The sequence below is a fragment of the Octodon degus genome, unplaced genomic scaffold (assembly GCF_000260255.1).
Source record: "Octodon degus isolate 3935 unplaced genomic scaffold, OctDeg1.0 scaffold00144, whole genome shotgun sequence".
Taxonomy (NCBI): Eukaryota; Metazoa; Chordata; class Mammalia; order Rodentia; family Octodontidae; genus Octodon; species Octodon degus.
The window spans coordinates 764,768-778,457 of NW_004524720.1; positions in this window are offsets into that span (position 1 = coordinate 764,768).

A 13,690-nucleotide genomic window follows, 5' to 3' on the forward strand; every position below is an offset into this window, starting at 1 on the left:
TATGTTAAAGAGTACAATTGGTTAACCCTCAAAGAGTGAAACAAGATTTAGGAATTGTACTTCTTAGAAATTTCCTGGGCAACCTACTAATAAAAAAACTCATTTGATTTGAAATGAGTTTATTTGTTTATTAGTAGGTTGCCGAAAATCTACTGAACTCTTTTGAATATGAGCTGAAATATTTTACATGTAGATACCAAATATATTTTCTCATTTATTATTTCAAGCACATGAAATTTAAAATCACAAAAGTAAATAAATAAATAAAATCACAAAAGTTTGGGCTGGGGAAGTAGCTCAATGGTATAAGTGAGCTCATGGCAAGTGCAAGGTCCTGAGATTGATCCCTGGTATTGAAAAAAAATTATATTTTTAAAAGTCATATTCATTTAATTATTCAAAATGAGTGCAACTGGCACACACCTGCAACTCCATCACTGTGGAAGGCTGAGGAAGGCAGGAAGATTATGAATTCAAGCCCTGCCTGAGTGACTCAGTAATTTAGTGAGACTTGTTTTGAAAACAAAAGGAGGAAGAAGAGAGAGAAAGTAAGGGAAAAAAAGGAGAAGAGGGGGGAGGATGAGGTAAGGAGGAGGAGAAAAAAGCTGATCTTTGGAATTGTAGTTCATTAATCATACAGCAGAATCAACCAAATAACACAGAAACCCCTGCAGCTCTAGATTCGGCATCGTTGTAGTGTCAGCCAGAGCAGGTCAGGAAGAGACACGGTAGCAGATTCAGGGATATGAGCAGAGGAGCCAGCTCAAACCAAAAGTAGGAAGTTGGGATCCTAGAATTCTAACAAAACACCAGGATTAGAGGAAAGTGGGTAGAGACTGCTCGGGGTTTCAATTTTACACATGAGCCTGAAACACTAAAGTGACACCGCCACAGAAAGAAAACCTTGTAACTACTCCTAGTGACTTTTCAGTTTCCTGAAAGAGCACTAAAATCTGCTCTAGTCTTCTTAAAATTAGAGAGTTAAGCCTATAGTTGATTCTAAATTTTATAACAAGAAATGTTTAAATTATGTTAAGAACTGGATGTGGGTTACGCGGCTATGTCTCATTTTTATATACTGTGAAGATAATAATATGGCTTTCTTTCTAAAACCCCGTCATTTTCTATTAAATGAATATTAACCATCACTTCTGTAACTATTTACAAATCAGACATTAAAGACAATCTGTGTATTACTTGGCAAAATGTAAACAAAGGGTCTAGTTAACTGTGATTTCCCTTTGCTAAAATATTTTATTAACTCCATACTAAAATACTTAATAGTACTTAAATCAATACATAAAGTTCAGTAAATCAGAAAACTACAAGAGTGAAACTACATTTTGGGAAAACATCATTTTAGGGAGAAAGTACAGCCCTTCTTTTTCATACTGACATGTATATGAGATTGAGATTTTAGCTTTATTTTATTTTATTTTTAGTGGAACTGTATTCCACTGAGCCATCTCCCTGGCCCCGAGTTTTTAGCTTTAAACAGCTTATTGAAAATTATTTCAAGGTGATCAAGAACCAAAATACAAAATTCCGAAACCTGCAAAAGTTGAAGAGTGCATATCTCAATCAACACCATTTTCCATATTTAGAACTAAAGTGCAATCAGGAGACCCTAAAAACATTAGAGACCTATTTTGTTCTCCGAACACCCACCTGTAACGTGTCCACTGACCCGCAGCCCTGAGGACAGAGCCGCAGACACACCCTATGCTTGTGCGCAGTGATGAGTGCCGTGCGTCTGCGACGACGTCTGGGCCCAACAAGGCTCTCAGAGGATGGCTATAAAAATCCTGCTTCTCCGTCACATAGTTCTGTTTATACCTACACACATGCACATCAATATCCAGTGTGCAAAGCAAGATGCATAACTGTATGAAAACTGTCGTATAAAAAAATATCCCGAAAGAACGACAGGCAGAAATGAACTAAAATTCTCACAGTCATTATTGTAATACTGCACTGTTAGAGCCCTGGGTGTTTTGTCTGCCTTTGTCTCAGTCGCCCAGATGATGTACAATGTGGTTATACTACAGAGATTATATGCTACAATCATACTGCTAACACACACTAATGCCTGCTGCTCTCTTGTCTTTGCTGAGCACCTCCAAGATAATCTACTTAAAAATAAGGATTGATCAGTGTTGAGTTTATTGCAATGTGATGGCAGGTAGAGATGAGCAACATCCACCCCACATTCAAAATGTGTCCTCTCCTCTTCTGTTTTTTTTTTTCTGTGCAGTGGGGTGAGGAAACCCTGCTTCCTTTCTTCCTTTCTCCTACCCATTCTGCATCACCACAGAGCCTAGTCTCACTGCTCCAGTCTTTGGCCTCCTGAGTCCCACACCTTTCCCTTCAAGTTTCCCTGTATTAAGATTATTCAGGAATATACGTCTATGTGTCAGCCTCTGTCCCTAAACTTGCTTACAAAAAAAACAAAAGTTTCTGTAATCAATTGCTAAGAATCACAGTCCTTTAATATCGACACCAAATAACCAAGCTACATATTTCTGAAAACTAGAAAGGGGTTGGAGAGACTAAGCACCTGCTTAGGCAAGTGCAGTGATAGAGATTCGCTGCCCTACATCACATGCCATGCAGACCCTGTCCCTGGGGCGCACTGACAGGACGACTGAGTATGGGCGTGGTAGCACACACCTGCAATCCCAGCACAGGGGAGGCTGAAAATAGGAAGATCGCTACGAGTCCAAGCTGCCTAGCTAAACCCTGTACCAAATACATAAAAACAACAGCAACAAAGTGTAAGTGGCCACTAATATGACACTGGTTTAGTCATCCATGTGAAGAAATAATACATACCTATTTAATGAGGGGAGAGAAATTATATGGATATCGAAAGCTCACATATATGCACATTGTACAGATACATGCATATACATACATATCAAGATATTGAACAACCTTTATATACTTTTATAATGCAAAGTCCAAATTTACCTGCTAAGCCTAAGACCCAAAGAGAAAAACTGTCAGAAGTATCTGTGGAGGCCCAGACATACAACTCTTAGAGTCTTCCTGTGTTCACCAGCATACACACTGAAGACAGAACCAGTGTCTCCCTGACACATCTTCCAACTTTTCTAACCCAAGCAATACTGGCACCCAACCTCCTTTGCATGGACAACAGTGTTGGTGGCCTGAGCGGGTGATATGAGTACCACAGCAAGTCTGCCACAAAAGCATAGAGATTCCACCCCTGCGCCTTGCCCCGGGTCACTCTGTTGACACTGGGAAGGCATCGTGACCATGACAGGGCAGACTGGGGGCCCACCAGGGGGAAGGGCTGATGAATTCTGCCCACCAGGCTGTGTGCCTCTCGCTGCTTTGGCGGGCCTTGCACATTCCTGTTTCACACAGAGAGCCAGATGGGCTTGAGTGCTCTGGTGCGTTCCTGTCAAACATGTGACCTATGTTCTTGGGTTTCTTTCATTATATCCCTTTGAGATGCTGAAACATCGGCCCTATACTTTAACAAATAGCACCTGGACCTTCTCATCTTGTTTCCTTCTGAAGCAATTGAAAAACACTTTAGTATAAAAGATTTATGACAACTTTTCGATTTTTTACATTTTTATATGTCTGATAAATTCCATTTTTAAACATTGTAGAGAAAGTCACTAGTGGAATCACAAAATGTCTAGAAATGTTAACTTCTCTGTAAAAATAAGGCCACTCAGATCTTGTTAAACTGATATTGTATTCATTGTGCCTCTTAATGCCCACGTTCATTCCAAAGCACTTATAAAATGAAATCATCAAAAAGTTCCCAGCTGCACAAGTCTTTTGAAACTTTTCTGTCTTAACAGAGTCTGCGTTACACATTACAAAAACATGCAAGGGGGCTTAAAGATAGTTTAACAAAAAGACTAGAAAGGGAGAATATCCAGGTGGCTTTTTAAGTGTGGAACATCATAAAACGGTGTTTGGAAAGTATTATGCCAAGATGTAATAACTAGAAAACAAGAAAGTCCATTTATAAGATGAAGTGTAACTTCAAATAATAAATAGAAGAAATGTTCAGAATGCATGAGGACAATAATAACATGAGTGCTTATTAAATGTGAGACAAATAGATTAAAAAAAAAAAAAACTTCAGCTCCAGAATCACCATAAAACACTAAGTTTTGGACTCATCTTCTTGAAGCTTTGGGACTGCTACCACATTTGTCAGGATCGTTTCAGAAGAAAAACTGTTTGAGTATTTAAAACGGAGGGACCTGGTGTGAGAAATTGGTTGCCCAGAAGAAGAATGCTCAGCAGCAAGCCCAGAGACAGCTCAGAGATCAGCAGTCCCCATAATCCACTGCTTCCTCTGGGTCAGAGGAGGGAGGCGGAGGTTATGAGAGGGGTGTTTGTACGATGTCACATCAGATATCACCTGGGCCCAGAGAAGGGGTGGAAGAAATAACCTGACTTCTCTCTCCTTCCTGCCACTCTGTCCAAGCTATTCACAACTTGGGAAATATTCTGCAGAGTTCATTCTTTGTGTAAAGCAGAGCAGAGCAAGGAAAGGGTAAGGAGTAGGTCCATGGGCAAATGAGACCCGTGCCAGTCCAGCTATTGTCTGCATTTGCAGACAGGTCCCTATATTCTAGAGTGAATGTGCACACAGAGGGACCAGTACCCTTGGAGGACCCAGAGAATCACCCTGTTGAACACCTTTGCTAAAGCATGTAGAGTCAACCTGTTCACTCCTTGCCATCCTAACATGTTCTGTGTCTGTTCTTAAAGCAACATTTCATTCTGTGCATTTTTAAAGGGCCCATTTGGCTTATAGTCTGGGAGTCCTGCTGTAATTCATCCACTGGCCTTTGGGTCAAGCAAATTTTAGAAAAAACAGAAACAGGTTAAGTGGAAGTCCAGCTGGGCAGTGACCACGGCACCTACCTATATAGAGCAGTACGAGATCACTGAAGGGTTTAAAACATTACTGCCTTTGTCACTAGCTGAGAGCAAACAACAACAATTTGTATTCAAAGCTCTTCTAAGGGTGATACATACTGGTTGCATATTTTAATCCACTTTTAGCACTGTCTCCCCCACACATGACTACAAAAGGCTGCTCCTTGTGTCTTTTGGAAACAAATGGAAAACACAATCTAAACAGTAACAGAAGATAGTTCTATGAAGTTGGTTCATATAATTAAAAAGCAAATATTGAGATAAACTTTGGGCCAGTCTTCACCCACAGCCCCGTGCAGTACCAGAGTGTTCTTTATGATTGTCCTCATGTTACAAGATGCCTGCTGGGGCAGGCCCATGAGGAGACAGAGGATGTCCTTATTTTTAGCCTAGACTTTGAGGCCCACCAACATTTACTGGCCCTGTGTGTGACTTCTTTGCAAATGCAGTTCCCTTATAAGTTGATCTATCTTTTCCATCCCCCCATCCATCCAGTAGCTAATGCATGACCTAAAATGTTTAAAATGGATGACGGTGTTGGGAATTATAAGTAATTCCTGCTTTCTGTGGCTCCAAGCTTAGATTCTGAATGAGAATCTTAGAGCTGAAGAAAGTCTTCATATTATTGGGCCCTGGATGGACATATCCCTTAGGAAAGCCACAGTGAGAAACTTCTTATCCAATATGACAGACCTGCCTGTTGGTCATCCTACATTCAAAAGGAGATATAACAGGAATACTTACATCATTTGGGGTTGTTGCAAGGGGAACAGTATAATACAGAACACATTTTATGATAGTATTTTATAATGAATCACCCAAGAATCATATACAAGAAGTACGAGAAATCTGTCCACACACATAAACACTAAAGACTCCAGCTAAGGGTCTAGATCCTAGTATCTTCCATGAATTCAGCTGAAAACCTATAATTCATAACAATGTCTCTCACTCATCCATCTAGAAGTCTAGAGCCCACAACAAAGTCTCATGCAATCCTGCTTCACAGATATGTGCTGGAAAGGCCCAAAGGTCAGTGGCAGAAGCTAGGAAGTCTATGCCAGCAGGATGAAGGATCTGAACTGGAACTAGGAAGCAATGCTCAAGGTAAGCACCAGAGCTCCCCAAAAAGTACCACAGCCATCTTCAGCAACAGTGAGGTACTGAGGTCCTCCGGCAATAAAGAAAGCTGAGTTCCCATCAGGAAAGCCAACATGATAAGCTTCTCCATGAGGCTGAGCAGTGTACCATCTTCCCCTCTGGAGCCAGGAAGCAATGCTCAAGATGAGGATCAAAGCTCCTCCAAAGTTCATCTGGAAAGTCAGCACGACAAATTCCTCCAGCAGAACAGCCCAAGAGAACTAGCAGCTTCCAACAGCTCCAACAGATTCTTCACACAGCATCCCTAACAGCAGCAGCTTCTCCTGTTCTGCTTTTATGCTGCTGGCAGCAACCCTCAGCTGGGCCTCCTGCACCCAGAACCAGGCTAGTTTAATTCAGCAGGGTGTAAATAAACTGACCACCAGTTAGAAATCCACTACAGATACATATATACTATAAACACTATTAACATTTTCTTTAAACTGACCTACTGTTTCATAATATTTTTCCTGAGGCCAAGGTCTTTTCATCAAGTATGGGTCTTTTTCACATAAACTTTAGCTATGACACATTAAAGCATCTAAGATTTCCTCCCTGTTTCTGTTTTTCCTTCCTTCCTTCTCTTCTTTCCTTTCTTCCTTCCTTCCTTCCTTCCTTCCTTCCTTTATCTCTTTCATGTTTTATTTTTTTGCAGAGCCTTCTGCATGCTGGGTCAGTGCTCTCCCTCTAAGTCACACTCCAAGCCTTCTTTTCTATTGTGAGACAAGAATTTAAAGATTCCTGAGAAGTGTGTTAGAGAAGAATCTTTTGATATTTGTATGATTTGTCCCTGATTGTTATAGTTTAAGAGAAATATTTAAAGCAATTGACCTCTATTAAGTTCTCCAAAGCTTTTATTTTTCATAGGAAGAAACCCTCTATTTTCATGATCATAGTTCATTTGCTTCTGTAGTCCTGTAATGTTTAATTGAAATACAAAATTATAATTAACACAACTAACATAAGTAGGTTTGAGAGCAAAGGTAAATTTTCTATCCTTAAAACTCAGTTTGTGAGAACAACTGTGCTTGGTAGATTAAGGAGAGCAACTATCATTAGCCAAGGATATGCTGAGGACCATGGGCTTTGGTCAGTGCGGGGAGCTGCTGAAGTTGGAGTGATCATGCGTAGGAGGGCAGGATGAGACCTCACTGCCTAAAGCAGTCAAGATACCTCGGTCTTGAGAAAAACATCCTGCCTGGACATTGTGGGCTATTAGTCACTAGGCAACCTTTTGTCTTGCAACTTCACAAAGTTATAAATAAAGGCCCTTACTACTCTTCAGGGGGCTTTACCTATCAGGCTTGGTCCACCACCTGACCTCCCTTATAACATCGTATTTCCTGATTAAAAAATATTATGTATGCTATGAATTTTGGGTTATGTGAAAGAGAAACTATTGCTCAAACAGGCTTAATCAGTGAAATACACTGGTTTGCGCAAATATTCCAAAGGAAGAAAAGTTTCAGGCAAGTCTTGCAGCCATCTTGCTTTACAGACCACATGCTAAGCCAGGTACCTCAGAAGGTGGGTAAGAGTGATTGAATTCAGCTCACACACTCATCCACAGGTCTAAGCATGAGGCTAGATCTATCAGGAGAAAGGGTATGTTGGAAGCCACTGAAGCTGAAAATTGATCAAATGTGTGAAGGCAGGACAGGGCCTCGGAGCCCTGAGGTACAATTCCATTCATATAACATTATTTAAAAATGAAAAAATTATACAGTTATAGAACAAACTAATGGTTACCAGAAGTTAAGGAAGGGAGAAGACCAGAATAAGATGAGTGTGGCTGCAAAAGAACATCAGGAAAATTCTTCGGGTGCTTGTGTCTAGACTGTGTTGTGTCCACATACTGCCTGTCATGTCATATTGTAGTGTTACAGCTATTATCACCGGAAATCCCATCATTGGGAATCACTGTCTTCCCTAATCTTAAGTGCCCCAGATAAAGGATAAAGTACCTAGGCTTGACAATTAAATGTCCATACTGTCAAGTTTCCAGAAGACTTCTGTTCCTCCAGATGTTGGAATCACTTTTTCATACTGGTATGAGCTCGTATATAACTGGTACATAACTCCTAGTAAAGCATATGCCTATGAACAAAGCCAGCATGAAGAACAAAACCCAGCCAGCAGACCAGTCTTGTGCATCCAGGCACAGAGAGCAAGGTCTGCTAGTGTGGCTGGATCCTGACCTCAAGCACCACTCCCCACAGCTCTGCCATATCCACCCAGACACAAAAGCAGGTGACCTTACCACCTATGCCAGTTTGTCTCAACACTAAAGACTACAGGAGTTCTAACAAATATAACCTCCGAATGCTACTCTAAGTCAATCAGCAAAGAGGTGGGGTTTTTTTGTTTTGTTTTAAGTCACAAACTTTGAGAATTCATGCTTAGCAGAGATATTTCATTCCTGATTTATAATGAAAATTAAGACCACTTTGACTCTTATACAAGCCCTCTTCCCTTCTCCCACTCTCACATGAGGAAATGCAGGGTAACTCTCCCCACGGTCATTGTCCTTCTTATGTCTCCCAGGACCTTGTCCCTTACATTTCTTCACTTCCTTCCTACATCCTCAGTCTCTCCCTGCTTGCAGTTTCCTTGCTTTCAACTTATAAATATGCCCAAGTGCACTTTAATCTTTTATGCTAAGGAATTCTTCTCTTGACATCAGTTCCCAGCCTCTACCACCATTATTGTTCAAACTTTGTAAAGACACAGTGCACTCCACCCAGCGAACTTCTGCCTAACTTTTCCCTTCACAACCTGCCAGAAAATGTTTTCACTGGGACTATCAATGGCTATCTGTGCTGAGTCCAGTGGACATCATTCAGTCCCTATCTTCCCAGGCTTTCTGTTATATTTAATCCCACTGAGTATTCTTCTACTCCATTGGCTTCTGTAATCATTGTCTTCTAACTACCTGAACACTTAATTAGCTTTTGCTTTGCAGCCTCCTTACATCTTCACCATGGGTATCTACCAAAGGTGCTATCTGAAATTCTCTTCAGCAGGTTGTTCCTCTCCTCTTAGCTTCTCTGTATGGATGATTTCAATCACCCTCACACCTCATTTAGTACTTGTGTTCTGTGGACTTCAGAATTTGAACCGTAGTGCCAGGGCTTCATCAGAGTCTGAGATCCATTCATCCAAATGCCTACTGGACATGACACTGATATTCTGCAGATATCCCACATTGAACATGTCCAGAACTGGCCCACTTCTTGTTTCATCTGGAGCTTGGAGTCCTCTTTCAAGCACATGTGGTTGTTAGAAGAATTCAGTTTCTTGCATTTGTAGAACTCCAATGCAGTTGTGTTCTCACTTACTGTTGTGAGGGTTGCTGTCATCTCCATCAGGCCACTCACTCCTTGCATTCATCATCAGGACCAGCAACAGAAAATCTTAGGTCCCTCTCATGCTGTAGATGTCTTTCTTCAGCGAAAGCCTGACCTCTTTTAAGGGCCAGACTAGGCTCCCATTTCCTAGGTCAAATATATATCTGCAAACCCCCTTCAGAGCAGCATCACACTGAGTGTTTGGTTGAATAGTAAGGAAATGTGTACTCCATGGGGACCGGAGGGTCATCTCAGAATTCTTCCACCACAGTGAAAGCAGGGAGTGGTGCAGAGAGACCATGAACATCCTCCATAGACAGATCAGAGAGAGAAGGGAGTCACTCATTAGGCCTGAGAAACAGAAGGTGCAAGACTTTTGGTGGGATGGTGAGTTCAAATTTAGATACACAGAGGAGCACCCAAGTGGTAGAGTGATAAGCAGCAGAGAAAGTGCCTCTGAGAGCTAATGTTCAGACACTGGAATATATTAACGTGAGGAAGACAGGAAGGAGGCAAGTGGGACCCTGGACCCAGAAAGTATCTGAACTGAGAATTGAAGCCCATGGGAAGAGGGAAAAGAAAATCTTCAACAATGAAGGAGGAGGTAGCAGGTGACACCTTCTCCCTGAGTCAGAATTCACTGTGTGGAAGGAGAAATTCAAATCTGCAGACACATGGTGACTGCTAGAGACCCCAGAGCGCTCCACAGAAACACACAGCAGTGGAGGGGAGCAGTAGACATAAAGGACTGCTCCAACTAGTGTTGAGTGTTGAAGATTTGGTCATCCCACGGGAGAGAGCAACTGGCTGGGAGTCATCTTGGAGAAAGGCTGGCTGAGCTCAGAACTCAGAGTAGCTGCTGGCTTCATCTAGTAGCTCTCAGCTGGGCTCAGGCTTGCTGCAAAGATGCACTGACTGCATCAGGCTGAATGAGTCTGGTTTCAGAACACAGCCTGAACTTCAAGGTAAAGAGAAGTGCAGACTCAATGAGATTAACCATTGCCCCACCATAAAGCTACTGCTGGCTTACGGGGATAAAACAACACAGCTCTGTACTCTGTCTCTATACAATCTACAGTGAGAGCAGAGACAAGTGTGGCAGTGGACTCTTTTTCTCTCCTTCTGGTTTGTTTTTGTTGTGGTGGTGGTTTTGGTCTGTTTCTTTTTTCCTTCATTGTTTGATCTTGTTTTTATATGAATGGGAACATGGTTTCCAGTGTCTTTGTGGTTCAATTTTGTTCTTTCTTTTATCAGTTCCTTCCCTTTTTATCTCCAATCTTCTATACCAGTTTCCTAAAGTTAGAGTGATCACCAGCCTTCTAATCTCTCCCTTTTCCTCCACTTCTCTATTTTCTACTTAGCCCACTTTAAATTTGAACTGCTGAAGGTAAAATTGACATGTTGAGGACTTCCGCATGACATATAATTATCTGGTTTGTTTTAGATTTTTTTTTTTTGTATTTTTAGGGAAGGGCCTACTGGGTTTTTAGGGTCTCACTACTAGATCAGACTCGTAGTGATTTGCTTGTTTACAGCTTCCCAAGAGCTGAGATCACAAGTGTGTGCCACCATGCCCAGTCTCAATTGCTGTCTCAGTGCACCCCAGGGGCAGGGCCAGCATGGCAGGCCCTGGGATTGAAACCCGCAGGACCAGGGATTGAACCCCTGGCCCTTGCACCTGCTTGTAGGTGCTTTAATCCACTGAGCTATTTGGCTGGCCCTTGTTTTAGATTTTGTTATATCACCACAAATCTAGCTTATAGGTTAAACCTAGCAAATTAGTGATTACCTCAGTTTGTCATTTTCTAGGCTGTATTTGATGATGTAGTTCTTGCTGATGGTACCATTTTAGCTAAAAATGACATAATTGTTCCAACCAGCTGTTTTTCCTGATATTAAAAAACTGAGATTGACTAAGGGTCACAGAATATACAGTGGCAGAGTGCCAAAGAACCAGGGGTTGAGCCAAGCAGGCAGCAACATCTCATTCCTAACAAAATGAAAAGGTAGGATTTTTTTTTTTGTACCAGCAATCAAACTGAAGACCTTGTGCTTGCATGCAGGTGCTTGTGTCACTGAACTGTATCCCCAGCCAAGAGGTAGGTCCATGCAACAGACTCAAAACCCAAAAGCCAGCTACACCTGGAAGACACCTTTAAGAAGCAGTCATTTGGTAAGTGTTCTAAACACTAGAAATAAAGCAACTCATCAGATGCATTGTATAAGCAACAACTCATGAATTGAAATTTTAAGAAAAAAGAAAAGAAATTGAAAAGACACTTAAACAAAAGTTTGCATCAACCAAAGTGCAGACAGAATCTCAGATATAGATGACAGGCTTGTGGTTAGCAAACATGAAAAAAATAACAAGGAAGGGTGAGAAATCAATCTAGAAGCTATCAGATGAGGTAAAGAAGAATAATTTAAGACTAATTGAAGGATTGGGGAGATGGCTCAGTGGAATAAGCACTTCCCTGACAAACACAAGGGCCTGAGTTCAATCCCTGGTTCTGAAAAAAAGACTAATTGGAATAAATGAAAAAGCAATAGGCAGTACAAATGATATTTAAAAAACTGTTCACAGAGGTCATGGCAGACAACTTCCCTGGTAGAGAAAAATAATATGACATATAGATAAGTGAGGCATATAGAAAAGTGAAGCATATAGAACTCCAATTAACTAAGATGAAAAACTACAACCAGGAATATCATAGTAAAGATTCCAGAAATGCAACATGAGAACAGAATGTTAAAAGCTGTTAGGGAAAGAAACAAATTACATATAAAGGAAAGCCCATCAAGATAACAGCTGACTTCGCAACACAAACACTTGAGTCAAGGAGAGCTTGAAACAAAGTATTTGAAGCTCTAAAGGAAAGCAAACTTCAACCCAGACTGATGTACCCCACAAAACCATCATCCAAAATTGATCGAGAAATCAAATAGTTCCATGACAAAGAACACATGAAGAAATTATGACCCCCAAACTAGGCATTCCAAAATGTTTTGAAAGACTTTCTAGAAGGGGATACCAAAGACTATAACTCAATGGATTCCTTGGAAAGAATCTACCAGACAAGACAAATAATTAAACAGAGGGGCAAAAAGGGGGAGGGGAAAACAACATGAAAAGGATAAATCAATACATATCAGCTATAACCATCAATGTTGATGGTCTTAATTCACCAATTAAAACACAGACTGGCAAAATATATTAAGAAACAAGATCCAACAATATGCTGAATATAATAAACACATTTAATTCATAAAGAAATTCATAGACTGAAAGTCAAAGGATAGGAAATAATACTTATGCAACTGGGACCCACAAAAAAGCAGAGTTAGCTATTCTATTAGCAAACAAAGTGAATTTCAAGCCAAAACTGCTTAAAAGAAACAAGGAAGGTCACTATATCCTTGTAAATGGAGCAACCCAAGAGGAAGGGATAACAATCATAAATATGTGTGCAATCAATGCCAGTACACTGACTTATATAAAACAAATTAATGAACATGAAAAATCAAATAAACACTAATAAAATTGCATTGGGGATCTCAATACCCCACTATTACAAAAATCGTGATCAAAAAAGCAATAATAGAATATTAGAACTGAGCCAAACCTTTGAACAAAAGCTCTTAGTAGATATCTACACAGTGTTCTGACCCACAACATCAGAATATACATTCCTCTCGGCTCCAAGGGGACAGTCTACAAACTAGAACATATACTAGCTCATAGGACACACTTAAATAATTGCAAAGGAATTTAAATTAGCCAATATATATTGTGAGACCATAGTACAATGAAATTGGAAATGAATAACAAAAGAAACCATAAGAACATCATAAACACATTTCCATGTGTTTCCATTAAATAGCACTCTCATGAACAAACAATGGGTTACATGAAATTAAAAAATTAGACAATTTCTATAATTAAATGATAATAATAATACAACATACCGAAACTTATGGAACACAATGAAAGCAATCCTTAAGAGGGGGATTCATAGTAGTAAATACCCATAGCAGGAAAATAGAACGAGTACAAAAAACTCCTTAATGTTGAACATCAAACTTCTAGAAAGAGGAAAGAAGGTCAAGCCCAAAGCTCATATGATGGAACAAATGATAAAGATTAAAGCAGAAATTAATACACTGAAGACTAAGCAAATAATATGAAGAATCAATTAACAAGGAGTTTATTCTTTAAAATACTAAATAAAATTGACAAATCCTTATCCAACCTTATTACAAGGAGGGAA